Source organism: Halichoerus grypus, chromosome 5 (genome assembly GCF_964656455.1).
Source record: "Halichoerus grypus chromosome 5, mHalGry1.hap1.1, whole genome shotgun sequence".
Lineage (NCBI taxonomy): Eukaryota > Metazoa > Chordata > Mammalia > Carnivora > Phocidae > Halichoerus > Halichoerus grypus.
This window is the reverse complement of record NC_135716.1, coordinates 178978350-178996289: the sequence shown is the minus strand read 5'-3', so window position 1 is coordinate 178996289 and position 17940 is coordinate 178978350. Positions and strand designations below refer to the sequence as shown.

General features: G+C 50.2%; 1 pseudogene; it reads right to left on the bottom strand.

Moving 5' to 3' along the window:
• Nucleotides 1-14420: 14420 nt before the first annotated feature.
• On the bottom strand, nucleotides 14421-14677 carry LOC118518382 (selenoprotein W pseudogene; annotated as a pseudogene).
• Between the last annotated feature and the right edge of the window lie 3263 nt (nucleotides 14678-17940).

Sequence of the window (17940 nt, the reverse complement as noted above, 5' to 3'; positions counted from 1 at the left end):
GAACTTTCTTCTAGAAGACCTGGAGCTAAGCTTCTATGGTGCGGCACCGGGAAGCTCTGGCCAAGGCTGAGCTTTCTCCCACCCCTGCCCCTCTGATTTGGGGCTTTTTCATGTCAAGGGGCTAGGGGCCTCTGAACCTGTCCAGACCCGAGACGCTCTAGATGTTCCGCTGGGCATGTCTCATAATTACAAAGCAAGTCAGTTGCTCTATTAGCATAAGGTCATGGGGTTTACGGTTTTTTCTTTATTTTCACCATTTTCCTTAGTTGTTTGTGTTACTTTGAAAAAAATCATAGCTAACACTTAAATAGCCCTTACCGTGTGCCAGGCACTGGACAATGAAAATATTAACCCTCACAACAGATCTCTGTGGGGACAGGACAGGGGAGGGAGCTGAGGCTCCAACAGGTTGAACAACTTCTCGGGACCACACAGCTGGGGAGTGACAGAGGCTGGCGGAGGAGTCCATGCCCCGGACCACTGCTCCACGCGGCCTCACAGGTATGTGACAGCCTGTCTTTGGGCTTTGCAAGATTGATCCCTCCTTTCGGCCACCTGCGCACTTGCCCCATCTGAAGACAGAGGGAGAAGACAGCCATCTCCAAGCCAAGGAGAGAGGCCTCAGAAGGAACCAACCCTGCTGATACCTTGATTTGGGATTTCCAGCCTCCAAGCTGTGAGAGGATAAATTTCTGTTGTGTAGAAATTCTGGACCAGCCTGTGGTCCTTTGTTACAGCAGCCCTGGGATGCGATGCTCAGCTGCAGCTCCAGGGGCAACCTTCCTGCCTCACAGCCCTGATGGTGGGCTCGCGGTCAGAGTCAACACCAGTACAAGACCCCTTATATTTCCTCCTTTGCCCTCCCCACCACCCTCCCTGTGGGAAGAGGGTCCTCTTCTTCAACCCCCAAAAGTGGGTTGATTAAAAAAGTCCTCCCCAAGTGAGGCATTTAATAGATAACAGACTGTCTCTAAACACTTCCTTATAGAGAAGAATCAAATTGCAGGCCTGGTCACATCTGGATTCTTCCCTGCCTGGGTCTCCAATTCCCCATGCCGTGGGCCCTGGGCCCCAGCTCCTCACAGGAGTGAGTCAGACTCTGACCTCACAGCCCGGCCATCCCCAGCGTGGTGTCTCTGCTGGTGTCTGGGGGCTCTGCGATGGGGAAAGATCTCGGGAATCAGAGCCTACGGGTGAGCTCAGGAGGGCATGGGGGGAAAGTGCTTGGCTGGGATTCTTTCTTTCCTTTCATTTTGCTCAACTTTTTATGGAAGTTTAAAATGCATATGGAGGGCGCCTGGGTGGCTCAGTTGGTTAAGCGACTGCCTTCGGCTCAGGTCATGATCCTGGAGTCCCAGGATCGAGTCCCGCATCGGGCTCCCTGCTCGGCAGGGAGTCTGCTTCTCCCTCTGACCCTCCTCCCTCTCATGCTCTCTGTCTCTCATTCTCTCTCTCTCAAATAAATAAATAAAATCTTTAAAAAAAATAATAAAATGTATATGGAAAAGCATACATTCTAAGTGTTCAGCTCAGTGAATTGTCTCAAGCCCAGACCCGGATGAATAGAACCCAATCCAAATACAGAGGGTTAGCACTACCCAAGAGGTCCCCCCTTCATGCCCTTTTCTAGCCGCAACCCCCAAAGGGAGACCCTGGCAGTACTACCCTCAGACCCAGGCTGGGGTCCCATGCCGTGGGGGGGCCTCACACTTTGGAAAACTTCTCTTCAAATTCTTTAGTCCCCCTCTGGTCACTGAGGCAGCCCGGGCAAACAGTGCTTTCTGGACAAAGCCCCCAAACCCAGGCCAGGGTCTGCAGGGGCCTGGGTCTCTATTTCTCCTCTGGTGTTCTTTCCGGCCCCCTGCCCTGCACATAGGACCAAGCAGATGCCCCCACAGGGCTCTGGGACTCACACCTATGATTTGTCCTGGGACCTGACAGCATGCCCCTGGTTCTGGGAGGGGGGCCTGGCGTGCCGAACACTCCTGCTGACCAGCATGTATTTCTTCTGTGAGATTGTGCAAGATCGGGCCACTAGAATGGTGCTGACATGCTGATTTGGAACGACTTGCTCACTCTGGACACGGGACGAGCTCAGGCCTCTGGGCTCCCATGGGGCCACTGCCACCCTTGGGCTGGAGCTGGGCGTCACCTTTTGCCCATCTGCCTTCCGGCTGCAGTGATGCCTCTGATCTGTAGCACCGAGGACAGCAGGGCTGGTGGCAAGTGTCCCCAACCCTGTGTCCTTCAGCCCCCGGCACCCAGGCCAGTGACTCGTCCTCCTCCGCAGGACTCCACCTGTCAGGCAGTCTGGCTTCCAAGGGCTTCTGAGACTGTTGCTCCATGAGGCCCATGGGCCCTTCTTGCTGGTGTCTTCTCATTTTCTATCAGTGTGAGATGTTGTGCTCTATCAGTCTTAAGTCATGCTGGACAAAGGACCAACACTCCTTGCATGAAAGGGACCTCTCTCTTCTTGCTCGGGCCCTATGCCCCTACCTTTCTCCCTGTGGGGGCTGGTGCGGCCAACACGGAAAGAGATCGCGTTCTGGGAATGCAATGATTACAGCCCCAAAACTCAAAAGAAGGGCTGGTTGTTCCACGTGTATGCTACAAACATCCAAACAGTAGACCGAACGCTTCCGGAACATGCATTCCCATGTGCGCGCTGGGTAAGACTGGCATCTGCGGTCATTGTCACCAAAGGTTAGCAACCGCCTCTGAGTCATCAGAACTGAGGACTCAGGGGCGGCACAGTGGAGGCGGCAGCATCGTGAGCAGGGCCCCCGGCGGCACTGGGTTGACGCATCAGGGAACGGCAGAGATGAGAAGCTCTATACTATTTCAGTAACAACAGGTTCCAGAGAACCACAGCCCTGTGAATCCTAACAGCGCTGTTACCTTCTCCTCCTGGTGGGAGAAATGAAATTAGCCAGGAAAGGCACATCTGACGACAAAGAACACAAAGCCAGGATTTCTGGATCTAAACGGGAGAGACGGTGTCCAGACACTAGAAGGAAACGGCACCAGACGTAAAGAAACGGACCATACGATACACAAATGCACAAGTGACTCACTCTCTGTCCATTGTTCTAAATCTTCAGTAAATCACCATGCCTCGTGTGGACCCATGAGCTTTGTAAAATATTTTTAGTAAAATTGTGTGTCTAGACAAGGGTCCTGCAGAAAAAATACTTGCCCTGAGCCTCGCAGACGACAAGGATGGCGTGACACCCACGGGTAGAGTTGCCCAATCGTGTAGGTTCGGTTGCAGGAGATTCTGCCCATTGCCTTAAGGAGTTCCGCCAGCTTACACTCCTACGGAGTTCCTGTTGCTCCCCATCCCCGCCAGCACTCAGTGCTGCCTTTTCACCTGTTCATCATGGTGCTGGGAATAGTGGGATCTTTTACAGTCTTAATTTGCTCTTCCCTGATCTTAATGAAATGGAGCACCTTGTCACATTTTCCTTGGCCATTCTGGGGGCCCCTTTCTTGGTATTGATTTGTAAGCATTCTTCATCTTATTCTGGATGCGAGTCCTTGGTCGGATAAATGTATTACAGATATTCTCCCCCATCCTGTGGCTTTTAGCTGGGACTTGACATTTTCGAGGGTTCTGGGGCTGCCTGTTTAAGAATGGGAGCACATTTGGACCTGTTTAAGAATGGGAGCTCTCACCACCGCCGAGGGGCCCCAGGAGCAGGCGTGGAAGAGAGAGAGAACAGGAGTGAGGGCAGGAGAGTTGGGGAGACGGCCACTCCTCCTGGTGTTGGAGGCAGCCTCTATGAGGCTCAGCACCCAGCCCCTGAGGTCCGGCAGAGCGGGGTCAAGTCCTCGCTGCTCCGGCTTTCAGCCATGGGGCCCTGGGTCGATGTCTTGATCTCGACTGCTAGTTCTTCAGCATCCAAGTCACCGGGAGGGCTCTGTGGAACATCGGGCCCCACCCCAGATGAGAATTTACATTTCTAACAAGGGATGCTGATGCCCCCCCGTCCGGACACCCCAACTTCAGCACCACTGCTGTAAGCCTGGTGCCCTATACACCACTGTCTCAGAGCCAGGAGGGGGAATAAACGCCAAAGCATTGGCGCACCTGCTTATCTCCCAGTCTGACCCAGTGGGAGGTGTGTGCAGGGCCCAGCTCCACTGTAGGGCCCAGCTCTGCTAGCTGTCTGGGTCTCACTGCTTCCACAGACCCCACTGAGACCCCACTGTAACCCAGCGGGCCCTGCAGTCAGCCAGATCCTGGCATCTCCCTCGCTCGTGGGCGACCTGGGGCAAGCAGCTTAACTTCTATACCCTCCTCGTCTGTAAAACAGCCATCAAGACAGGAGTCTCGGGGAGGCACGAGGGAGGTGATACATACACAGTGCTCAGCATGCAACTGGCACTAAGGAAGCCCTTCATTAGTGGTGGGTAGTCATTCTTCTTATTATTAATAATATAATAATAATTCACTCTTAGTATTAATTCTTGAGTTCCGGCTCTGCAGAAAAAGAAGGAAAATAGCAAAATGGAATATCAGATGGTGATCTTTCTCTAGAAAACAGCAATGCCTGGTAGAATAGAGAGGAGAACCCATATTCAAAGCTACCCCAACCACCTGCTGTCCCCTCCCGGGTGCATGTGCACACACATACAGACAGACGCATATGGACACACAGACATGCACTTGCACACACACACACACTCACTCACCCACACACCTGCCACCTCAAGGTGCATCTGAGACCTCTTGCTAGTTGCCCTATAAATGGTCTGACTCCCTTTCTCATTATAGGACAAATACAACGTGGGGTTGCCTCAACACACCTGCAGGACGAGGCCTGTGCGACACAGCTGTCCCCTTAGCTGTGGCAGGCAACCACGCACACACACTTCTGCTGACCACCCCTCCTCAGCCTCCAGCTTCACCCTCTGCTCCTGCCCCTGCCCACACACTCCCCACCAGTCCAGGCTTCACCTGAGATGGAAGAACTTGTGGAAAGAGGGTTGAAGGTGTCAGAAGGGACAAGAACAGAGAAAAGGGGCTCCCACCGGGCCCCCAGTGAGCTTCATCCATTGTCTTACTCAATGCCAAAGGCAAGGAGGGAAGACAGGAAAGGGGGCAGTTTCTGGAGCCAGTTGTCTGGGTCTGACACTCACTTGCTATGAGACCTTGGGCAAGCTACTTAACCTGTGTCTCGATTTCCTGCTCTGTAAAGTGAGGATGATAATTATACCTCCCCAGAGGATTGCTAAGAAGAGTTAGTGAGTTAAGGTTCCTAAAGTGCTTGGCAGAGAGTCTGGCACGCAGTAGGTCCATGATAGCCTTTGGTGGTCGTTATTATCCCCATGATAACTCCTGTAGAAGAGATGGCGCCCTGCGTTCCTGATGAGGAGCTAAGCTCAAAGAGTTCCACATGCAGTGAAAGTGGCAGATGGGGCTTGGGGCCAAGCTCTCTTACAACCCACCAGGAGCCTTTCCTGCTTCCCAGAGGCAGCCCCCCTTCTCCCCAAACCGGCAGCTCCCCAGCCTGTCCCATCTCAGTCAACTCCATCCTTCCAGATGCCCAGGCCCAAAACCTTAGTGTCACCCTGCCTTGGCTCTCTCTCACAGCCTCAGCCAACCCAGCGGCAAGCCCCATGGGCACCACCTTCAAATGCACATAGGGTCTGCTGGCTCCCCACCCCCCACTGCCATGCTGGCCCCAGCTGGTCTCCCCGCTGGTCTCCCCGCAGCTCCTCTCCAAGAACAACAGCTGGAGGGATCCAGTTGAATCTAAATCAGAGCATGCTTCAAACCCTCTGAGGGCTCCCATCTTGCTCAGATCACGGCCAGAGTCCTTATGGTGGCCCCAAGTTCCTGCGTGCTCCAGCACCCGGCCACTCTCTCACCTGAACTGCTTCCGCCCTCACTCCCCCTGCTCCAACCCCACTGGATTCCTGATGTCCCTCCAACACCACCCTGCTCCACCTCTTCCACTGGGAATGCTCTCCCCCACAGATTCACATGGCTCACACCTACCCTTACTTCAGGTCTTTGCTCATAGACCACCTCCTCAAAGGGACCTTCACTGACCACTCTGCTTAAAATTGCAAACCACCCCCCAACCAGCCCCACCTCCTACTTACTTTGTCACTCTCAGAAATTATTATTATTTCCCACTTACTAATTTATCTTACTCTATTTTCTTTTTTTCTCCACTGGAATCTAGGCTCCACAAGGCAGGAATACTGGCCGGCTACATCCCCAGTGCTTAAAACTGTGCCTGGAACATAGCAGGTGCTCAGTGAATGTTTGTTGAATGAGCGAGTGACCCAACAGAGCTTGGAGGGAGAGAAGCCGCGTTCAGCTCCATCTCCCCTCTCTTCTCACCCTTGGCCGGTTTCCCTACGTTCCCACAGCAGGAGCTCAGTAAGTGGGCACATGATCTAGGTCTTCCTGCCTTTGAATTTGTGGCTGGTTAGATTTATAGAACATCTTTTCTGAGCCATTTACATTTAGATTTTCATGGAGCAACTGTCGACTGGTAGAGAGAGAACCATGGTCCCCAAGCAGAGCAGCGGTCGGGCCACTGCTGGGGTTGGGGGAAGGTTGTTCACGTCCAAGATAAGCCATTGATGGAAGGGAGACAGCCAGAAGAGAGAACAGAAAGAGAAGATAAATGCATTTGTTACTTATTTTTCAGTGCACCTGAACTAGAACAAGAATAATGGAAATCAAAATAGAAGGGGGGAAAATCACCCATGGTCCCAATATCCTTCACAAATCATGTCGTGATGTATTTATTTGTGATGAGAGGCTCTGGGCAGAAGCCGTGGGCAGTGGTTGCTGGGCCATAGAGCAGGGAAGCAGGTTCCAGGGCTGGCCCCGGAGTTCCCAGCCTTGCTGTCAATGTGCCAGATGGGCCAGAGCAGAAGCAGGGCCAGCTTCCACTGAGGTCCCATCTGGAAAATGGGACAGAACAACCAGAGCCTGCAAAACACATTCAGGATGAGAGGGATGCTGGGGTGGGTGAGAGGGAGGCCAGGCAGGCAGGAGTGGGAGACCAGGGCTTTGGCACTCGGACGGTCAGAAGTCCATCTCAGCTCCAGCCTCCAGGCTCCAGGCTCCATGCTCTGGGCTCCGCGCTCTGGGCTCTGTGCTCCATGCTCCAGGCTAGGTGATCTTGAACAACTTCACCTCCCTGAGCCTCGGTTTCAGATTTTGCAAAATGGGATATATATCTCACAAGGTTATTGAGGAGATGAAATAATGCAATATTTATTTAGTTAGATATAATAGTAACTATACACATCTATATACAATCTATATACAATTTAGCACACATAGAAATCGTCTTGCAGATGCAGTAAGTCTCCCTTCAGCGACAGCTACTGTTACTACTACTACCACTACTATTCTACTAAAGGGAACAGCAGAGTGAATAAGTGAAAGAAATCAGAATAAAAATACCCTTCTCATGAGCTCACCAAGGTTTTGAACCCAGTAGATGGAGAAGGAACCTCCTTTAGAACATGTCATTCAAAACACTAAGAAAATGGTTGTTTTCCAGCCAAGAAAAAAAAAGCATGATAATGCACATGCACACATATCTTCTTTCATCGAAATCAAGCTGAGGCAATTACCAAGTCTCAGAGTGCTGCCCCAGGTCACGTCCCCTCTACAGGCATTCGCAAGCATGACTCCCACTTCAGAGTCTAAAATCCCGCCAAGTGGGGAACTGACAGCTCAGAAAATTGCAAGAACCCTGTGATGTCAGGAAACACACAGCCTGGGCCGTAAACAAGCTTCCGAATTCCATCTGCTTCCTGTTTCCTTAGCAGGTGCCATCCTGGAAGAAGGGGCCTGGCTGGAGGGAGCACAGCCGTGTGATGGGATGCAGGAGGTGTGGAATGGGCTGCTCGGGCTCTGCAGTCCAAAGCCGGCTCACCTCCTGGGCGTGTGTGAGACTGAGCCAGTCCTTTGGTATTTCTAAGCCTCGGTTTCTCCACCCGTAGATGGGGTTCCTGAGTCTCTACTTCCTGGGAGATGGTGTGAGCCATCAAATAGCATGATGCCTGGTGCCTCAGATGCTCTCATAGTGGATGCTGTAGGTGGCCCTCCAAGCCCACTGGCAAGCACCCTTCCTGCCAAAGCCAATGCCTTCCTACAAACAGGCCTCTGTAGGTTCTTCCCCAGAGCCTTTACTAACTGCCTGGACACTTGCAGCTCTCACAGGGATGACAGTGAAGAGTTGGCAGAGGGGAACCTGGGTGGCTCAGTTGGTTAAGCACCTGACTCTTGACTTCAGCTCAGGTCATGATCTCAGGGACCCTGGGATCAGAGCCCCACGTTGGGCTCTGAGCTCAACATGGAGTCTGCTTAAGGATTCTCTCTCCACCCCTCCCCCTGCTCTCTCTCTCAAATAAATAAATAAATCTTAAAAAAAAAAAAAGAGTTGGCAGAGAAATCCCTGGCTTCTTTGCCCCTTGCCCAGCAACTCTGCTTTAAGAAGGCTCCCAGAGGTCCCCAGAAGTGAGCCCATTTGCCCACAGTGGTCACTTGCTCATTAACACCCATTGCGTTGGCTTCCTTCCCTTACCCTTTCCAACTTTGCTTCTCCCAGTCAGTGTTCCCCGGGCCTGCCTCTGGGGAAACTCAGCCTAAGACAGGGCTCAATAAATGTCAGCTATTAAAATAGTAAGAAGGGGGCACCTGGCTGGCTTAGTTGGTGGAGCATGTGACTCTTGATCTTGGAGTTCTAAGTTTGAGCCCCACATTGGGTGTAGAGATTACTTAAAAATAAAGTCTTAAAAAAAATAGTAAGAAGAAGAGGGGCCAATAACATGGCAGCATCTTGAGTCTGAGGTCCCGGCAGAACATCTAACTAGTGTCCCATCTAAGGCTCAAGAGAAATGACTGGAGAAGGCCACTGGGGATCGCCCACAGAGAAGAGATGGGGGGTTTTGTTATTGTTTGGTTTTAATTCTCCAAAGATTTATAGAAACAGAAATAAGTTGGTCAGACCCTGGTTGTGGGTAGAAACAAAACTTGTTTTAGATTGAACCAAAGCACATCCCCGAAAATATTGTATTGCAGGAGATCTTTATAACAAGATCTGTAGTGAACTTTTCCTCCTCTTTTGGAGGAGAACTACCACCTAGTTCTGTTCCAAATCTGTCTTGTGCTCCCGGGAAGCTGCAGGAAGGCGCTTGGAAGCTGATTCTTTAAAATATGGCTTTCTTGGGGCGCCTGGGTGGCTCAGTCATTAGGCGTCTGCCTTCGGCTCAGGTCATGATCCTAGGGTCCCGGGATGGAGCCCCACATCCGGCTCCCTGCTAAGCGGGAAGCCTGCTTCTCCCTCTCCCACTCCCCCTGCTTGTGTTCCCTCTCTCGCTGTGTCGCTCTCTGTCAAAGAAATAAAATCTTTAAAAAAAATTTTAAAAAATATGGCTTTCTGTTTTGTTCTTACTGATACAATCTTGACTGTACTGAGCATGAACAATTTCGTCTTGAGGTCACTGAGATTTCAACAAGTCCCAAGGATGACCCCTCCACTTTTGGTTGCAAGTTCTCACTTCGAGGGTTATTTCTTATGCACTTACTCATCACATATTTATTTGTGGCCATGGAAGGGATAAACATGGTACTGGTGGTTTTAGGGGTGGGTGTCAGCCAGAAAAAGATTGCAAAAGTTGGTTTTGCTCAAATTTACAAGGGAATGTGGAGGAAGAAAAGAAAGTAGCTGGACAGAGAGCTGGGAGCACAGACATTTGTAGGACAAGCCGGGAAGTGGAAGGGAAACAGGCAGGACCACCAGTAAATTCAGAGGAAGAAGAACATCAAAGAGGTGGGGGCAGGGCGGGTAGATTTTTCACTACCAAATTGGGAAAAAAAATAATGGTAATACACAGTGTTGTTGAAGACATGGAAAACAAGCACAAGATTCGACAATATGGCAAATGGGAAAACAAGTCATAGAGCTATATGCTAAGAATGATCTCGATATATTTTTCTGGTTGTTAATAGCTATTGATTAAAATATACAAGAATTGGGGCACCTGGCTGGCCCCGTTGGTACAGCATGCAACTCTTGATCTCGGGGTTGTGAGTTTAAGCTGGATGTAGAGATTACTTAAAAACAAAAATCTTTAAAAAAAAGTAAATAGGGGCGGCTGGGTGGCCCAGTCGGTTAAGCATCCAACACTTGATTTCAGTTCAGGTCATGATCTCAGGGTCATGATATTGAGCCCTTCATCGGGCTCCACGCTGGGTGTGGAGCCTGCTTGGGATTCTCTCCACCCCCCTTCCCTCTTACCCCCGCAACATGTGCCAGAAATAATAAATAAATAAATAAATAAATAAATAAATAAATAAAATATATGAGAACCATAACACAGTATCAGTGGGGGTTCCTCTTGGTGATGGATGGTGAGGGTGTCTGTGGTGGGACATCAGCTCCATGGGGTCCATCAGGACCTTCGGGTGATGTCCGTTTTGATGATGCACCACTCAACCCCCATCTAACATGCCTCCCCTCCTGCCAATGCTGGAATTGCCCCCTCCTCAAAACCCCACTATATTCCAAAGGCTCCCTTGCAGCTCAGTCACCTCAGTGAGCTTACAGCTTTTAAATACTCCTACGGACTGAATTGTGTCCTTCCAAAATTCGTACGTAGAAGCCCTCACCCTCAGTGTGATGGGATTTGAAGGTGGCACCTTTGGGAGGTGATTAGACGAGGTCATGAGGGTGGGGCCCCCAGGAAGGGGTTAGTGCCCTTAGAAGAGGAGACACCAGACAGCTCGCTTCCCCACCCTCTCCCTCTCCCTGCCATGTGAGGACACTGCGGGAAGGCAGCTGCCCGAAAGCCAGGAAGAGTCCTCACCAGGAACTGGATCAGCCAGGACCTTGCTCTCAGACTTCTCAGCCTCTAGAAGTATGAGGAACATGTGTCTGTTGTTTAAGCCGCCCAGTCTGTGGTATTTAGTTACAGCAGCCTGGACTGGTACAAATACCATTTCCATCTTTTATGTTGCAAGCCAGACTTCTGAAGTCTGATTCCCTTCCACGTTTGTTTGTTTGTTTGTTTTTTTAAGATTTTATTTATTTATTTTTGGGAGACAAAGAGAGGGAGAGAGAGAGTGCCCATGAGTGAGGGGAGGAGCAGAGGGAGAAGCAGTCTCCCTACTGAGCAGGGAGCCGGATGTGGGACTCGATCCCAGGACCCTGGGATCATGACCTGAGCCAAAGGCAGATGATTAACCGACTGAGCCACCCAGGTGCCCTCCCTTCCACATCTTAAAGGTAAAATTCTTTTCTTTTCTAAACACTCTGAGCTCCATGGTGCTTGGTTGCTTTGGCTATTTCTGTCTGGTGACCATAGCTCCATTTCTGGGGAGTTCCAGTGTCCTGGAATCCAGTGACCCGGGAGGGCTCAGGACCCCAGTGTTGCTGGTGTGGATGGTGGCAGCTGCGTCCTCATTCAGCAGCTGGGTCAGGGTGACAGTGGTGCCAATCTGGAACCGGCCGCTGGAAGAACAGCATCCCCCCGCCCCCCTCCCACCAACTCCACAAGAAGCTTCCTGACTATGAAAGTGACAGCCTCCCCGTTGGTGGCTCAGCTCTGCTGTGTGGCTGTAGAAATCAATGCTGAAACCTCAAACTGGGTCTTCAGCCCCCGATGATTCAACAGACCTTGAGAAATGTCCCTTTTTTGCTCTGAAACTAGCCTGGGTGTCTTCGCCTCCTTACACCGGGCAGAGGAGCTGGGCATGTCCCTTCTTCATCCTGCCTATTTTTATAGCACAAACTCCAAACCAGCTTCCCTTGGGACCTTCTCTTCGATTCTCAAAACGTCTCAACAGTGACTATTCTTGTGCTGTGGCCATAATTAACCCTAAGGCAAGGCGATTCCTCTGCCCCACCAGGACAGCTTGTTACAAAGATCTGATTTCAAAAATCTAGGGGCACCTGGGTTGCTCGGTTGGTTAAGCGGCCGCCTTCAGCTCAGGTCATGATCCCAGGGTCCTGGGATCAAGCCCCGCGTCGGGATCCTTGCTCAGCAGGGAGCCTGCTTCTCCCTCTCCCCCTGGTTGTGCTGTCTCTCTCTCACTCTCTCTCTCTATGTGTCAAATAAATAAATAAAATCTTTATAAAAAAATCTAGATCATCATCTCTGGATGTTTCTGATATTTACTACCACGTGTTACTGATATCATAAAAGAAGTTTCAGAAATAAAGATGTCATACAGGAAGGTGAAAGAAAAGGCAGCATAGGAAGCTATGCTGGACACAAGAACCCAGTGTAGCAATTGGTTCCCTGAAAGAAGACGACTAGATTTTACCATCAGGTCCTCGGTGAGTCCCCTGGGCACATGTCATCCGATGCCATAGTCACTGGCTACACATGGCTATGGCGCACTTGAAATATGATTATGGAGATGGGCTAGAAGTGTAACATACACATCGGATCTCAAAGAGCTGGTACAAAAAAAAAAAAAAGAATGGGAAATATCCCACTAATAATTTTTTTTATTGATTACATGTTACAGGTTGAAATGATACTAGTTTGGATATACTGAGTTAAATGAAGTATATTATTAAAATTAATTTTATTTTTCTCTTTTTACTTTTTGAAGGTGGCTGCTAGGACATGTTCAAGCCCACATGTAGCTGGCACTCTAGTTCAATCCCAGGGACGGCCCTGCCCTAGAGCCTCTCGGGGATGGGGAGAGGCAAGAGCCTCAGTTTTGGGGTCAGGAAGTGAGTACGCTAAGGGGAGACCTGGGCAGGGGGTGGGGAGGGAAGGTAGTTGTTTCAGAAAATGCAGTAAAGAGAGAACAAGGAAAATGGCTTGGGGAGAGGAAGGGAGAAGAGGAGTTGTATTTGAGGATAGGGAACCTGAGGATGCTGGCTAAAGATTAAGACACAGGAGGGAGAAGGCAAATCTGCCAGAGAGAAGAATATATTGAGCCAGTCCCAGAGTAGGGATGAAAGACGGGAGCAGACACTGAGGCGGAACATTTACGGGAATTGTTCCCTTAACTGAAAAGACAGGTTAAAACAGTAGAGTACACATTTGAGACAACGTGTTACGTGTAACACGCACACAGACAAAAGCCTGGGAGTGATCCCCGGAAACGCTCATGCTCTCTGGGAGTAGAATTGCCATTTTCCCCCATGTGGGTTTTTCTGTGCTTTCTCAGTCTCCTTCAACATATAGGTATTGATCTTGTAATTAAAAAAGCAAATAAAATTTTTTTTTTCAAGACTCCAAGAGGCCCGGGAAGCTTCTGGATTGGAGAAGGACACACACAAGGCAGTTGTTCTGAGTCTCTTGAGATTCACCCCAGGCTCCACCCCTGGCTTAAGAATCGGAATCTTGAGGAGGGGGGTTCCCCCAACGGTTTTGAAGGGAGCCCAGCTGCACAGCCCATAAAGTGACCTGGAGGCACGGGAGGCTTTGCAATACAGATGTGGATGCTGGGTCCAGGCTGAGAGGCTATCAGTGACTTAGATTGAGGGCCCTTCTGGGGAGGCTGGCTCAGCACCCATTCTCAGGCAGCGGCAGAGAAGCCTGGGAGGGCTGCTAGGGACAGATCCGCAACTGGGAACCTCCCAGCCAGACTTGAGCCTGAGGCACGGGGTCAGCACCACCCTGGCAGGGCCCTGGAACTGCCTTGCATTAAATTTCTCAAGCCCTCGGACCTTTAATCCCCTGCATCTTGGCAAGGGCTGATTTGGCTCATCCTAGCCTACTTTAAGGTTAGGATAATATCTCAGGGAGCGCTAACTATGTGCCAAGCAGTGGGGGAGCACTGGACGTGCCTCATCCTACTGAAGCTTCACAACAACCCTGCAGGTGCCGATATCTGCTACCATCCCATTTTACAGATGAGGAAACTGTCTCAGAGAGCTTAAGCCATCTGCCCAAGGGAATGAAGGTCTGAGGATGATAACCAAGTGGCAAAGGCAGAACTCTAACCAAGGTCTGTTCAATGCACAGCCCGTCCTCTGCTTGCTTTTTTTTTTTTTTTAAACTCATCCAGTGTTTATTGAATAGTGAGCCTTTGCCAACACTGCTGAAATCTTCAACTCACTCACCCAGATCCCTCTCTTGGCTACCCCCTGAGAAGGAAGCCAGGAGCAGGACCACCCCCAAATGCCAGAATAGCCAGAGGGAGGGGGGATATGAGGAGATGGGAAAAAGCAGGGAGAGGAAGGAGCAAGACAGGGTGCAGAGCTACACTTACAGGGACATACACACACAGAGACACCTACACACACAGACAGACATACATGCACACGCAAGGACCAGGGGTGTCAGTCTCTGCCCTCACCCAGTGGCCACAGGGACATCAACGAAAGACCAGGCATCCACAAGACATTTCAATCCTTCTTGTCTTGAAACATCTGCCGTGAGAGGCTGGGCCAAGGTCACTGGACTCTCAGGTCACATTAGCCCTGAGCCAAGGCAGCTTGGATGGCGGCCACCAACCTCAGAAACGTGCTCTCCATGTCCATGTAGCCATCACCTCTTCTTGGATTGAACCAACTTCCCCACTCCATCACTTCAAAGAAGCCGGTGGCCAATGGAATCCCCTCACCGTAGATTCCAGGCAACTGGGAAACCCATCTTCTAACTTCTTGAGCTGAAGATACTTGGACTTTTAGCCTCAAACACTACAATAAACGACCTGGTTGGCGAGGGCCATGGCTAGGGACCACAGCATGGGCAGTGGCGCAAATGGGCAACCCACTACGGCATGGACAGATGAGCTCTCTGTCCTGGGCTCTCTTACCTTCCTCAGCCCTTGGCGTGCATATCTGAGCATCATGGATGCACAATTTGGACCTGAGGGAAGAGCAGAATGCTGTATCTCTCTCCATGACCCATCAGAAAGGTGGAGAGTGTCCAGGTGGGCCTCCTGAGGAGAGACGCTGAGGGGCAGGGGTGGCTTTCAGGGAAGGGACCCCTGGGAGGAGGCCCAGAAGGTACTGTGTTCAATACAGCATCATTTTCAACTTGTCAGAACTTGCCAAATGAATTACAAAATAAAGCCCCAAATGACAGAATAATGAGCAATTCATTTGAAATGTAAAATAAATAGGTAAACCTCTGATGAGAAGCAGGATAAATGGCATTTGGATGACATTTGGTGATTAAATTAAACAGTAATGAACCTGTGAATAATGTGCCTAGAGATGGCTGGGGAGGGCGATTTTTTTTTTCCTGAAACCGAGGACTTAACGCTCCAACTGTTCTCCATTCTCATGGCTGGGAGCCTAGCTGGGGTCACGGGCCCTGGGAGTCGGACGGGGGGCAACTGGTCCACCTACCGCACCAGAGACCCAGCCTAGAGTGCAGAGCCAGCCTTGAACTTCCAGAGACTCAAGCCCAGGTCTGTCAGTACTAGGAGAATCTTCCAGGCCATCTAGTCCATTTCTGTCATGGTAAATGCCATGGGAAGCTGAGCCCAGAAAGGTCAAGAGACTTGTCTGAGGGTGACCAGTAGAGCCAGGATCAAGGTCTTCTGACTTGCCTACTTCACCACATCTCCTCTTCCCCCCTGTAGTAGTTGGTCCCCAGAAATGACCCCCCAGTAACCACACCTCTTGACATTCACACCCTTATGTGGTGCCTCCCCTTAAATCTGAGCAGGCTTGGGATTTGCTATTAACCATGATGGAAGTGACGCTGTGTGGCTTTCCAGGCTGGGTCACAAGAAACCTTGTAACTTCTACCTAAGACTCTTGGAACACTCCAGGGAAAGCCAGCCACCATGTAAGAAGTCCAACTAGTCCTCCATGCTTTGAGGAAGCACAAGCTAGCCACATGGAGAGGCTGCATAAAGAGGGAGAGATTGGGGCGCCTGGGTGGCTCAGCTGGTTAAGAATCTGACTCCTGGTTTTGGCTCAGGTCATGATCTCATGAGTCATGAGATCAAGCCCCGTGTCAGGCTCTGCACTCAGTGGGGAGTCTGCTTGAAGATCCTCTCCCTCTGCCACTCCTCACCCCCATTCACTGGCTCCCTCTCTTTCTCTCTCTCTCTCAAATAAATAAATCTTAAAAAAAAAAAAAAAAAGAAGGAGAGATTGCTGAACAGCCTCTGGGTTTTCTGGGGCATCTCAAATGAGGCACCAAACATGTACATGAAGAGGCCATCTTGGAATCCAGCCCTGCCAAGCTTTTGGACGACTCCAACACCAGCCACCATCTGGCTGTACCCACATGAGAGACCCCAAGTGAGCTGAGTCTAGTCAACCCACAGAAATGTCAGAGTTAATAATAAATTGTTGTTTTCAGTTACTGTGATGATTAATTTTATGTGTCAACTTGACTGGGCTAAGGGATGCCAAGATAGCTGGTAAAACATTATTTCTGGGTGTCATGTGACCCACCAAGCCATAAAGTTGGGTATGCACACAACACTCCCTCATCAAATGGAAGTGGTATATATGAGATCAGAGGCAAGCAGGCCCTGAAGGCACAAGTAAGTTAAACGAAGAAATGGCCCAAATGCCCATGGTCCCCATTCTTGCTATACTGCTTTCTCTCCCAGCCTGTACCTATGGCCTCATGGTGAATTCCCTATGATCGGCTGACAGAGGAAGAGAAGAACTCAGACCTGGTTTGGGGATGGCTCTGCACGATGTGCAGTTTACCACCCAGAGTGGACAGCCGCAGCATGGCAGCTCCTCCCTGGGACATCTCTGAAGACACGGTGAAGCAAAAGCTCCCAAGAAGGGCAGACAAATGGGGCAAAACTTTGGACCGTGCATCTTGTTGTCCATTTTTCTTGGCAGAAAAAATGGCCAGATGTGTAGCTATATGCTGATTCACGAGCTGTGGCCAATGGTTTAGCTGGATGGTTGGAAGGAACGTGATTTAAAAATTGGTGAAAACAAAATTTGAGGAAGAGGTATGTGGATAGTCCTCTCTGAATGGGCAAAAAATGTGAAGATATTTCTGTTCCACATGAATGCTCACCAAAAGGTAATTTCAGCAGAGGAAGATTTTAATAACCAAGTGGATAGGACGACCCCTTCCATGATACCAGTCAGCCTCTCTCCTCAGCCACCCCGTCATTGCCCAATGGGCTCATGAACAAAATGGCCATGGTGGCAGGAATGGAAGTTGTTATGGGCTCAGCAACATGACTTCCACTTACCAAGGGCAACTTGGCTATGGCCATGGCTGAGTGCCCAGTTTACCAGCAGCAGAGACCAACACAGAACCCCAGTATGGCACCATTCCCCAAGGGTATCAGCCAGCTACTGATAGCAAGTTGGTTATACTGGATCACTTCCATCATGGAAGGGGCAGATTTTAGTCCTTTCGGGAATAGACACTTATTCTGGATATAGACTTATCTCCCCTACATGTAATACTTCTACCAAAACTACCATCTGTGGATTTAGAGAATGCCTCACTCACTGTCATGGTATTCCAATCAACATTGCTTCTGACCAAGAAACTAACTTATAACAAAAGACGTGTGGCACTGAGCCCATGATCATGGAATTCCCTGGTCATATCATGTTCCCCACCATCCTGAAGCAGCTGGCTTCATAGAACAGTGGAATGGCCCTTTGAAGACTCACTACAGTGTCAGCCAGGTGGCAATACTCTGTAGGGCTGGGGCAAGGTTCTCCAGAAGGCTGTGTATGTTCTGAATCGGCATCCAATATATGGTGCTGTTTCTCCAGTAGGCAGGATTCACAGTCCAAAATGGAGGGGTGGAAATGGGAGTGGCACGATCCCTAGTGACTCACTAGTGCCATCCCTAGTGACTCACTAGCAAAATTTTTGTTTCCTGTTCCAGAGACTTTATGCTCTATTAGGCTAAAGGTCTTAGTTCCAGATAGACAAAGGCATCCATTAGGAGACACAACAATGATCCCGTTGAACTGGAAGCTAAGACTGCCACCCAGAGACTTTGGGATCTTCAAGCCTCTGAGTCAACGGGCAAAAAAG